The sequence below is a fragment of the Periplaneta americana genome, chromosome 2 (genome assembly GCF_040183065.1).
Source record: "Periplaneta americana isolate PAMFEO1 chromosome 2, P.americana_PAMFEO1_priV1, whole genome shotgun sequence".
Classification (NCBI taxonomy): domain Eukaryota; kingdom Metazoa; phylum Arthropoda; class Insecta; order Blattodea; family Blattidae; genus Periplaneta; species Periplaneta americana.
Genome location: NC_091118.1, coordinates 104,910,585 through 104,924,714, shown reverse-complemented (window position 1 = coordinate 104,924,714; position 14,130 = coordinate 104,910,585).

Genomic DNA, 14,130 nt, shown 5'->3' with positions numbered 1-14,130 from the left:
TGTAGTGACATGTTATTCAGAGTGCTGACCGCTTGTTATCATCGGATAAATGGCTAACTTCAAGCAGCTGTTTCCCTATGCCCATAATGAACAATGCTGACCTGAAACGATCTCAGAACAGCGACATGTAAGTACTGTTCCTTTGTACGAAGTCATTGTTTCTTCTTTTATAGACCTACCATTTGTAAGACTTGTTGTACGTAACATTTAAACAGCTGTATCTCTAAATTCATTGAAAATTGGACACATGTTTATACGAACCTTTTTCACCCAAGAATTGTCCATAATGCCATCTCTTATATATTTACTATTCCTCCTGAATCATCCTTTAGGTAGTACGTTAATTATTAATCACTCATAACACGATGTGACTCCGAAATTAGTGTTACTTATTCCAATATTCTACAATCCGCACATATACTGTACTTGAGTTTGACTACTTCTACAATTATTTTATTAATAATTTTCCCGCACTTCTTTTGGAAAACCGGTAACTCGTTTATTTTTTAATGTACAGGGTGATTCAGGACTTCTGCAACAAACTCTGGGGATCGATAGATCTCGCAATGAGAATAATTTTTCGTAAAACAACCTATGTCCTCCGAATCTCTTTTAGGAGCTAAGCGACATCGAAAGAAATACAGGTTTCAGTGACATTAACAATTATAAAATTAATTATTTTTCAAGTATGCTTGCTGACAAGTTACAGATATTCAAAGTATCTACTCTGAACCTGATTACATTCATTACATCGTCTTAGCAATGGTTATCGGCCTGCGTCGAATTTGTTCAAAAGCAGCTAATCTGGCATAGTCGATTCCTCCCTGGTGTTAATTCGAGTGCTGTTTACTTCACATGTCCCAAAACAAAAAAATATTAAGGGCGTGAAGTCGGGTGATCACGCTGGCCATGCAACAGGACCGGCTCTCCCTATCTATTGCTACCAGTAGATGTCGTTCAGATGTGTCTTACAACCAGGTTAAAGTGTGTTGGGACGTTGTGTTGAATCACATGTCTCCTCACATCGTAAAGGGTACATCCTCTATGAGCAGCGGAACCGTATTCCGAAGAGCACTCCATTCAAACGGGGCAGCAAAGTGGCAGGACACTTGTAACCTGTCCGCAAGGATACTTGAAGAAATAAATGAATAATTCATTTCATAATTAACTATAAATGTCAATAAGACCTGTCTTTTTTTCGATGTCACGTAGATCCCACACGAGGCATCGGAGAACATGGGTTGTTTTACGGAAATTGATCCTCACTGCGAGATCTATTGATTCACAGTTTGTTGTAGAGGTCCTGAATCAACCTGTATACGTCTTCATATACAGTGTTTTTTTTTTTAAATAGACTAATTTTTGTAGTAGCATATAATATATAAACATGCCAGTGAAATTTCCACAGATCCATTTGAAATATTTATCAAGTTATCAGTATGTGAATTTGTTGAAAATTAGACAATCTCTGAAATGTCTAAAGAAGGGAAGGGGTAAGTACTACTTGTAGGAAAGACAGTCCCGAAGTGATGTTTCTCTAAATCAAATAAATTCTACTTATTATAAAATAAAATTACACAAACTCAACTGAACTGAGAGTGATTAGGCAGTGTATGAAGAGCTGTTTTGATTCTGCGGTAAGTTGAAAGTTGAACAGTTCCATGCCAGGTAGTAAATGAATGTTCAATACGTATGATGTACACCAATAGACTATTTAATCGAAAATGATGTTTATTTGATATCTCAAGAACTATTTGAGTTAAAAGATTGAAAACTTTTGGTTTGGTATTCTTTTTAATTAATGGGGATTCCAAAAAATTATCGATGTATTTTTAAACATCATTAGACTAGCGCAAAAGAATGCAGTAATAAAATTATCTGTATCTTATTATTAATTCTCTTCAGTCATAGTAGGGCCTATACTTTCTTACGGTTTACTGTTATAAGGTAATAGTACTAATATTCGTAAGGTTTCTATGTCACAGAAAATAAAAGCAATTGGAATTATAACAAATTCATTAATGCAGACACACTGAAAATCAATATTCGTGAATAAAAAAAAATCACTGTACATTTTTATCCAGCTCATCGATCGAGAAATGTTATGAAATGATGACGAAATGAAGAAATTGTGACGGAATAATGTAAATGCCTATATGGGGAAAAACGAGACAAACCCCTTTATTCACTTCAGAAACATTCTCATGTTAACATTGTTGCTTATAATCTTGTGATCAGAAGCAGTGAATTACTCTTCTCAAATGTCTCCAAAACATATATGAAATTGTCGGCCTCGGTAGCGTACTTGGTATATTGCTGACCTTCTATGCTCGAGGTTGCGGGTTCGATCCCGGCCCAGGTCGATGGCATTTAAGGGTCATATTCATAGACATTCTTAGCGCGGGCTTCCGGTGGATGATCAGCGAACTAACGTTTTTCGTATTCATAAACCAGTGTTAGCGATAGGCTACGTGATATGAATCCTGTACAAATAATCAGTCGACAGCCGGGGCTAGTTTAGCATGCTCGTAGCGCGGGCTAGCGAAATGTCTATGCATAGCACCCTGAGTGTTTAAATGCGACAGGCTCATGTTAGTAGATTTACTGGCATGTAAAAGAACTCCTGCGGGACAAAAATTCCGGCACACCGGCGACGCTGATATATCCTGTCCAGTTGAAAGCGTCGTTAAATAAACTGTAATTTAATTTAATTTATATGAAAGTAAACACTTTTCTGATTAACATAACTTCAGGAAGGTCACTCATGACTATTTCTGCTGAAACTCGATGTTTAATTCTTCGTGTGCAATATGGGAACCAGGCTGAAACGATGTCTCCTAGGCGCTGTTCATCCTCTGCACTTCATCAATTCCCTCAGAAGGCAAACACGTCCATAAAGCTAAAGCCTTTCAGCTTCAACGAACAGGGTCTATATAATACCAACAAACCCATCAAGAAAGGCCATTGTTTAAAAAAAACGCAGATCTAATGGCTGTTGCAGGGCGAGCTTGATGAGGTGGGGACCGAGAGGTCGACATCCACTGCTGAACTTGCGTCATGCATTGTTCAATAATATTGCATTGCTCATCCTATGTTTTCGTATCATCCAATCCAACCAGCCAATCATTTCATCGATCACATCCCATCTAAGATAATCCAATCCGTACAATCATTCATCCATCCATTTTATTCCATCATTTGTTCAATCTGTCAGTCAGTCAGTCATCCATCCAAATCCGGTCATTGATTCATTGCATCCAACTGCCTGTCTATCCAGTATACCCCTTCGTCCATCAACCCGATACATCTATCTACTCTTCGACTTACTCACTTACCAATCCAGTTATATACAAGTCCATATATTCATCTCTCGTCTACTAGCCCATCCATTTTTCCGTTTGTAAAATTCGTCAGTAACCAATTGCTCCATATTCAAATATTAAATAATCAATACTTTTTGAATGCAACCAAACCTCTCTCTCATACATTCACTCACCCATATATTCATTCGTCCGCACTTCCTTCCATGTACCCACATATCCATACACCCAGTGTCGCTAGTTTAACAACGTTATTATTTTCTAAACAAATGCGAAACACAGCATTTTGCAATAAAGCTGTGTTGTATGTTGTAAACTTACCCACGTTTGTTATTAGTTTCCGTCCACATGTATCATCTTGCAACGAACGAAATCCGCACAGCGAAACAAATTATATTAAACTGCAGTTGCAATGACATCTGCCGCTCAGGCGTACTGGGAGCTGTGAGGGATGTCAGTCACTTTTATTGCAAATTCAAGTTGGGGGAAGGAACCAAGCAGTGTGAAGCATAACTAAATAAGACGGCAACAAATAACCAGACCAGACAAGAATTCACAGGTTATTGGAATTACTTTACGTTTATATCTAAATATTTAACTCAAATGTATGTTACATAAATATATTATGATATGGAACGTATTAATAAGTCTATCGTTCACCATAAGATGAAGTTAGTATGAAGTTTTTATCTTGGAGTGCGTTGTATCTGGGTAAGTAAAAGATCTAAGTCCTTCAACAACTAAGGGCTGTGAATACTAAGTTTATTATGAATCGGAAAATATTTGATAATACAGAATGATGATGAAATGAAAAAACCTAAACTAAGAGACTGACACGTCTCGTAATTTTGTCTGAATACCTGTCTACCAGCTCACATTATGGAGTTTTATATGCCTCGGCGTGAATGACGCCATTGTGGCTAAATGTGTACACGTATGAAAGGTTACAGAATATACAGGCACAGTCTAACTCATGATGTGACTTGGATTGGACTTTGATTATGAATAATCTCTTGTAACAAAAATACATATATTCATAAAATCGGACGGTATGCCGAGTTGGTATGCCCGAGGTTGCGGGTTCGATCCCGGTCCAGGTCGATGGCATTTAAGTGTGCTTAAATGCGACAGGGTCATGTCAGTAGATTTACTGACATGTAAAAGAATTCCTACGGGACAAAAATTCCGGCACACCGGCGACGCTGATATAACCTCGGTAGTTGCGAGCGTCGTTAAATAAAACATAAAATTTTAGATTCATAAGTAGGCCTGAGAAATATATGCCGTTATACTACCAGTGCGCATCGTGCGCCTCCGACTTTGAGTACGTCTCAGAGGTGAGGTGAGTTAAGATAGTCCTCAGCATTTGGGTGGTTGAAAGCTACTGCTTTGACTTCGAAACACAACTATGTGCTAAAGAAAAATTTAAAGACATTATTTTCTTTGTTAAAGAAATATTGCACTATTTTGAAGACATTTTATTTTCTGTCTGTAGAAAATACAACTAATGTAACATTGACAAATATCAGTCTTTTTATTTCACTATGTTAATATGGTGGTGTATTACGCTTTTGTTTTACACAATTTTTCATTTCATATATTGTTGCAGTGAATAACAAACTAAATTTAGAAATTTTCAAAGGAGAATGATTGCCTGTTGCTAGAAAACACAGCCTTAGGCAGAGAGCCCACTAATATGATAGTGATGCGACAAAAACACTGATCCAACACGAACTATGATAGCAACATGACAGCAAAGTGACCTGGTACTCCCTGGACTGATTCAGTCATACAACATGTCGTCGGAGGATGAGGACATTCTCAATCTAGTCAATTTAGCTAATATCAAATTACAGTGAAAGAAAACATAGGAGACGATTCTCGGTGCATCATTTTTGGCATGCTAATTTAGAACAACGCGATGCTTTTAATCTGTTCAAAGAATTAAATATATACCCAGATACATTTAAAATATTCTACAGAATGAGTAGAGAAACATTTAATCTGTTGGTGCAGAAAGTTGGATCTGCAATTTATAAAAAGAACACTAACTTCAGGATTTCAGTCAATGCTGAAGAACGCCTTCTGATAACTATCAAGTAAATATGCCTATATGTTTATACATCACATAAATAATAATTGTTCGTTTCTCGTCCACATCAAAGTAAACATGTGTTTACAATATAGGGTAGAGGGGCCAATTACCGGACAGGTCCTAGTCCTATTTACGGACACTCCTAACATTTTGTCATTTTGTGCTTATACAGAATCCTTTATATATTCCTTTAGCTAGTCAATGGAAAGCGGTAATATTCTAGAGCTGATTGCGACACATGGGAGTGAGATAGTGTGTGAAATCCGAGCTCCAGATAGCGGAAAGTGAGCAAAGGTTATTAGAATATCTTTATATTTCGCCCTATTATAATATTGAGCGGTAAATTATTATGTGTAAATAAGATAAAATGATTTTGCAATAGGTTTATTATGTTTTAAATCCGAAAAATAGATGTAGTATCAAAAGACATAGCAAATCTTTAATAAGTTCAATAAAGGCTATATTGAAATTAGGATCATATCTCATCTTAACCCTTGGATTACCAACTCACAACTGATACAACCAAAAGTGGAGCAAGCAGCACTGTGAGCGACACAACGCAACACGGATAGTGTCGAGTTGCTGTCTGATCAGATGAGTGGGCTTCCGTTCATTTCATATTATGGGTTATACAGGGACATCATTTTATTTTTACTTCAATTTTTATTGTACCTGAGTTTTTGAATGTACTTCACTCCCACCCCTTCTACTAATGAAGTTCCAACTGTCCTCCATAAAGAACCAAGGCCGCATGTAAACACTACTGAGTTAGTGAGTATAGTACGTTCCAGAAGTATGTTCGCGTATTCCAGTGACGAAAGACCTTTCAATATTGAATCATATTTTCGCACAGGTACTGTCCGTTTGCCTACGTCGCATCCCGATTTCCCCCACCTGCTTCTGCTCGCCCCTCTGTAAGAGCTGGTCTGTCTTAGCTCTTTTCTGAAAACATTAATTTCTGTTAGGAATTGGACGTTTACGTAATATTATAGAACTGTTTAAAATAACTTAAATAAAAGTAATTAACTGTCACATGATTTCCCCTCTTTCTACAACCCTGCGGCATAACCACATGGACGGACAGTGGATAGCATGTCTGAGTAATTTTATCTGTGCGGGTCGGGCAGAAGTGAAGATTGAATTTACACTACGTAAGGTACTCTTTTATAGAGTAGGACACTCCTAACATTTCAACATGAGTTACTAGTACGAAGGACGAAACTGGTAATTGGAATTACTGTAGATGCAATAGGCTATAGAACTGAAGCCTGTATCGAAATGAACGGCCATCATTTTAAAAAATGTGCTTAAGTATCCATATTATGATTTTTTTTTCAATTTAACTTCATTCTCTATATTGTACGCTAATGTGCTGTAGGCAGTATAATATACACTGCATAATGAATAAATTCGCATGGATAACTCAGTTCGTGAGTAAAAACACTTATTCTTAACACTGTTCTGTATTTTGATTAAACAAAAACCTAATGAAAATTATCGAACTCAAAATTGCGATATTTCCTAGTTTACGTAAATGGATGAACTACTTTTCTTCCCTCACTATACTTAGTAAAGTGATTTGTTTGTGTTTTATTCCAGTATCATCGAACTACAGTCGTGGAAGGGTGTTTCCGGTTCTCTAAAGGTATAGCCAGGTTAATATTAAAAATGTTAGTAAAAATAAAATGATGTCCCTGTACTTATAAGAACATACACGTTAGCAACAAGTAAAGCATCAAATCAGTGACGTGTTGCTGTCGCTTGTCGTTCCAGTGGGCGCTCTGCCTTACATCTACAGAAACTTCGTTGTACTGCTACAGAAACATTGGGGGCATATTTGAAATATTTTACACAAGCATTATTTATCCCAAAATCTGTATCATTATTACTAATTTCCTCATTTGAAATTAAGTCACAAATTTCGTCCTCGACATCTTACTATTATTCTCCTTTACAAGGCGTTGAATGTTGCTTGTTACGAATAGCAGTATTCGGTCGTAATGTAACCGATCAACTAAAGTTCACTGCTGAATGTAACACACTGAAATCTCCCACCCCAACGCAATTACGTACTGTTACCTAAAGTCAGAGGCCCATGAAGCGAAATGTAACAGCATACAATTCTTAGCCCTACTCATAAGTAAATACATTGGCGCCCGCCCGTCTGTGTTTACAGACACGACTGTGAAATAATTAATTTCAATAGTAATAGTATTATCCTTAATATTAATAATAATTTCCTTAGAGTAAATGAATAGACTCTGACGAACTAAGCGGTCTATGTTTCTCGGCATTGGCGATGTCTATGAACACGCTAGCCATTCAACTGGACCTCCTCTTCCGATCCGCCTCTCAGGATGTATGCACTTCGAAATCAAAGCATGCTGACGTTCCATCCTGTTGCATCCGCATTTACTGAAGTACGGAAACTCGCACGTCATCTAGTGGCTTTGCAAGAACTTGTTCCAAGAAGACTGTGAAAATCTGTCAATTCAAACGTGTTGGAAAAATGTATGGACCGATCACCTAATCACCGAAAATAATTACCTGCACCTACGTTCACTGCAAACCTCACTTGATGGTGATGTTCTAGTGTAGCATGGGGATTATGACCCGTCCAAACATGATAATTTCTGGTGAATGATGCCCCATCCGTTTGCTAAAAAAAAAATAGGGATCGTTCTGACGAAGTTTAACATCCGTTGGCATAATTGTATCTAGCGTGGGAAATGCTCCAAACTCAATGCTTGCACCTTCTGTGAATGACACGAGTGTAACTGCTTATCATGCAAGTCTTGCGCTGACTAGAGCTAGCTTCGGAGAACATGGGCTCCTATTTGAAAATTGGTCTATTCTGACCCCTCTAAATGCTGCTTAAGTTTGTGGGTAAACCTTTGAAACACCTAGTATATATTATAGCAGCGGTTTTTAGCCTGTGATGGTAGTACACGAACCACTACTTGTGGCACTTAAAGTGTGAAATAAAAATAAAAATTATCATAGAATATTAATATATACAGCTATTTTTTAATATATTTTATGGATCATTCCGTTAAATTAATTAAAATAGTAACTGTTTTTTTTAAATTAAACACGTCTAAATATAGTATCGGCTAACATGCCATACAATGGTGGCCGTAGGCGGTTCCCGAAACCGAATCTAATTCGTTAAACATTGATATAAAAAGGCAAGATAAGAATACGGGAAATAAGTGCAAACTAAACGCTTTAAGAATAAATGACGTCTATATTCGAAGCTAATATTCATATATAGCAGCCGTCGGCAAATTTGTACTCACGATTACATCACTGAATGCAACCCACAATACATAAGATGTAATATCAATCGAGGAGTATTGAGCACTCCGTTCGGATCCCAGTGACGGACTCTCAACGCAAGTATCTGACGTATTATTATAGATTTTATTAATTTGTCATACAGAATAATATCTGTAATATTGGCAATTAATATTTGAGGAGAAAAATTCGCTCCGGCGCCGGGATCGAACCCGGGTCCTTGGTTCTACGTACCAAGCGCTCTGACCACTGAGCTACGCCGAATTCAATCCACAGCACCGGACCGAACCCCTCTCCTTCATTATTTCCCTTTGTGGCCTGACTCCAAGTTAGGCATATATGTTGACGTAAATATCCAATGTCAACTGCCATTATACTAGGAGCGCACTCAGCTGAGAGACTTGTTTGGCAGGGATTCCGCAGTTACGTGCACAGTAATCTGTACAAATATATGCACTGTAGCTATGAGAGTATTATAGATTTTATTAATTTGTCATACAGAATAATATCTGTAATATTGACAATTAATATTTAAGGAGATATTATTCTGCATGACAAATTAATAATATCTATAATATTCGCATGGCTGCAGTGCATATATTTATACAGATTACTGTGCACGTAACTGCGGAATCCCGGCCAAACAAGTCACTCAGCTGAGTGCGCTCCTAGTACAATGGCAGTTGACATTGGATATTTACGTCAACATATATGCCTAACTTGGAGTCAGGCCACAAAGGGAAATAATGGAGGACAGGGATTCGGTCCGGTGCTGTGGATTGAATTCGGCATAGCTCAGTGGTCAGAGCGCTTGGTACTTAGAACCAAGGACCCGGGTTCGATCCCCGGTGCCGGAGCGAATTTTTCTCCTCAAATATTAATTATCTGACGTAGGCTACACAATATTGATTTATAGATGGACAGATTTTATTTTATTTCACCCTTATTTTTACTGTGCTACATCAAGTTAGGAAAATACGTCACAAATTGCCACTGTTAATACAACTCGTAAATTTTCGTCTGCTAGTCACGATCTTTGTTTAGATATTAGAAGTTTTCGTTCAGAAAAGAAGCGCTCCGCAATATATTGAATATAGAGCCAAACATAGCAGCTACATATATAGGGTAGAGGCAGGCGACCTATAATAAGACTACACATATTTTCTATGGAGAGCATTTTAAATAAATCTAACCCAGCCTGGTGTGCTATAACAATGACAACGTTTTATATCCTCACTTATTTCCAGCTCTCTTAATAATTGCTCCAGCTAATAGACTTGTTTTAAATCGTATTTCGAGTCTCGTATGTTACTACAGATATGCTTTATGTTCAGATTCATTCCTTCTATATATTTTCTTCATACTTGGAATAATTTCTCTCCTGTTGTATTTGCTTTAAGTGCAATGACATCTAGCAAATAATTTCTTATACAGAGAGATCCTTCGTAACTCCGCGAATGAACATTACCAATTTTACTGTATCGATATCTGTGTTTCCACTTAAGACGAGAGATTAGACTACTGTTCATGCATCTTTGATTTTATTTCTCGTTGAACTCGTGTTTCAATATCCCTTATCCTTCTTTCTATTGTTCGTGTGGATAATTTCGTACTGTTAAAACATCAGATTATTCGGGACAAATATTGTTAGCAACTTTATTCAGACATGTTTTAATGAACTGTCCTTCATTATAGCATTTCAATGAATTTGCGATTTGTAAAGCAATAACATAAGTTGGGGTATGGAGTTGGCTCATAGTTTGTTTCATCATATTTTAGTACTGGAACTGTTATTTGAATTTAGTTTTTTTATGTTTTAATTGTTTCGCCCTGTCCAGCCCTACGAAAAGAAAATTATATTTATACTTATTTTCTACTGTATACATTTCCGTTTACAATTACATTGGATATGTTCATGTTTACCTATGATTTCGTGAAAATGTCGCTAGATGTTCGATTTATAAATGCCTATTATAATTTTAGAACACAAGAGGCGTCTACATTGTCACCAAATGCATAACAAATACTGTTCCTCCCATTCTTCCTTAAACACATGTTTGCGAACAGCCGAAGGTTTTGAAAAAGAAGCAATTGTAATCAGGTAACCCGCCACTGATAGATGCCTGTGTACTGGAGTTGTAGGGGAGTTAGACGGAAGGGAGGGGGTAAAGCAAAATAGTTCACTGCGCTGACCCTGCGACGTCATTATCACGATGACATTTCTGCCGAGCCCTGATATATAAACTTGTGTATGTAAATCACAACGTGACTGAAAAAAAAAAGTCACAAATTTATGGCAGAATAAGAGAATTAGAAAATCTAATAATTATTAATAATTAGAACGATAATAATAATAATAATAATAATAATAATAATCATAATCATAATCATCATCATCATCATCAATGGCGCGAAACACCATTAAAGGTCAATCCCGAGCATCCGAATGCTATTTATCCACTGTTTCTTTGGTATTTCCCTTCTTGTCTTTCACTCTTTTTCCAGTTCTAGCATCATCTTTTGTCATTCTCTTCACATGTTCAAATCTTTTGTCTTCTTTCTTTTATCACATCTAAGACATGTTTTAATATCCATAATTTATGTAATTGTTATATGCATTTCTAACTTTATTCCTAGTTGATTTTCGAGAGGCTCTCTTCCAAAAATCCACCTCGGTTACTAATATATTTTTGTATGTTTACATGTCCATATAGTAATGTCTTTGTACTAATGAGCTATAAATAAGCTTTCTTAGTTTTGTTCAAAATCTTTATATTCCATTGTCGAATTTTTATAGACAACCATTCCTAAAATACACTAGGAAAACGTGTTAAAAATGTACTATTTTATGGTAGAGTGCGAAAACTACTTTTAACACTAGTGTGAAAAGTACTTATCACATTGATTTTCAACCGTTTGCAACGATTGTAAATTGTGGCAACTGGTGGGAAACGGCAGCGTTCTTAACCAATCAATAAAGAGGTTCAAACAATGACAAGCCTACTTTTAGATACGACACTTTTAATTAAGGAACACAATATAAGATAACAGCTGATAGGCCTACAAGACCTACATAAAACTGCGGTTGAGACTCGCCACAGAGGAGATGACCATGTGTTAGACGACAGTGGCCAATATTCAACAGGGTAAGTAAAACTTGATGCTCTTGTGGATGAATCCCAAACTCAAACTGTATTCTTAATATTTCAAAATTTATTTTCCTCTATGCATATGCACTAACAGAGAGATCATGAGGTAAAGTGGTTAACACTGCTTACAACAATACGGAGAACATATCCACTGTCCGTGTCAGGGAAAAGTGTTTGAAGTCTTATGCACGCATTTTCCATTTCTGCAGTATAAGAAACAAAGACAAAGAAAATTGGCTCAACTCATCTGGAAGCTGAGACAACAAGGATCCTTGCCAGATGTTCCTATTAAGTTGATGCGCATATTAGTAAGTCCATCAAGAGAAGAGATGCGTAAAGTTTTAACATTTTAAGTGAAAGTCGAATTAAAAACAAGAAAGGGCATTTTCATTCGCTGCGTTTGAAAGCCTGCTGATAAAAGTAGTAGGAACGATATTTACAAGGAAAAGGGGGAGGTGGGATGTTTGGTAGAGATCGTCGTGTCAGTTAACATAAGGAGAAATTAACGGTATTCCCTCTTTTTATTGCTGCTATAACTTCTGTTTTACGATCGAACATTATTTCTTTGCCTTTGATAATCACTGAAGTTGCGTTTTTCCCCAGAATAATCTTATTAATATCACAAAAAATTCCTTTCGCTTAATTTCGTGCCAGAATTATGCAAACAATATTCACATTTTCCATTCTCGTGCTTGGGATTATATGGCTTTTGTGATATAACGCTTGGTACAAGCTAAGAACAGGAAACTGTCTTGTATAAATAAACAGGTCCGACCGTCCCGGATGTTAAACAATGGTTGCCATAGCAGCGGACTAAGAGTTAACATTTCTTTTTTCTATGCTAGTAAAATACAACACCAATTTTATACGTACGTGCTAAAAACTTATGAAAATAAAAGATTTCATTACCAGAAGATGTTAAGAATATTGCGAATAGAGTATTTGAATATTTTACATCTTGCTTTATCTTCCGTTCCGACAGAATACATAAATTAGACTGAGTTTCGAATGTCACAAAATTGTATAAGAAATATAATATCAAACTACCTCTTGTGCAAGTATAGGCCTACATACATGCATGACATAAAACATAAAACACAAAACATAACACTTATACTATATATAAATAAGATGATGTTAATCTTCACTCACCCACTCGTGTACGATATTTTCATCTATTTGTCTACTCATCAGTCAGCTCAGGTCAGTGAACACAGTCTGTCATGTCAATCAGTTTCTCAATCAGGTCAACTAATCTGTCAGATAGGTCAGACAGTCTCAGGCAGGTCAATCAATCTCTCAGTCACGTCAACAAGTCTCTGAGTCAATCAGTCTCTCAGTCAGGTCAACCAGTTTCTCAGTCAAGTCAACTAGTCTCTCAGACAGATCAGTGTCTCATGCAGGTCAATCAGTCTCTCAGTCAGATTAACCAGTTATTCAGTGAGTCAATTAGTGTCTCAGGGCAGTCTGTCTCTCAAGTCAGCCCGTCTCTCAGTCAGGTCAATCAGTCTTTCAGTCAGGTCAATCAGTCTTTCAGTCAGGTCAATCAGTCTTTCAGCCAGATCAATCAGTCTTTCAGTCAGGTCAATCAGTCTTTCAGTCAGATCAATCAGTCTTTCAGACAGGTCAATCAATCTTTCAGTCAGGTCAATCAGTCTTTCAGTCAGATCAATCAGCCTTTCAGTCAGGTCAATCAATCTTTCAGTCAGGTCAATCAGTCTTTCAGTTAGGTCAATCAGTCTCTCAGTCAAATCAATCAGTCTTTCAGTCAGATCAATCAGTCTTTCAGTCAGATCAATCAGTCTTTCAGTCAGATCAATCAGTCTTTCAGACAGGTCAATCAATCTTTCAGTCAGGTCAATCAGTCTTTCAGTTAGGTCAATCAGTCTCTCAGTCAAATCAATCAGTCTTTCAGTCAGATCAATCAGTCTTTCAGTCAGATCAATCAGTCTTTCAATCAGATCAATCAGTTTTTCAGTCAGATCAATCAGTCTCTCTGTAGGTCAATCAGTTTTTCAGTCAGGTCAGTCAGTCTGCCAGTCAAATCAGATTAGTGAATCAGTTACGTCAGTGAGTCATCCATTATTTAACCATCAGACCATATGTCCATCTATCGCCTATTTATCCATTCGTCCATCCATCCTTCCATTCACATATTCGTAAATCCATTAATCTATCTACTACATGCACCCACCTACCCACCTAGCCATCCTTTCATTCACATAATCGTAAATCCATTAATCTATATGCCAACATGCACCGATCCACC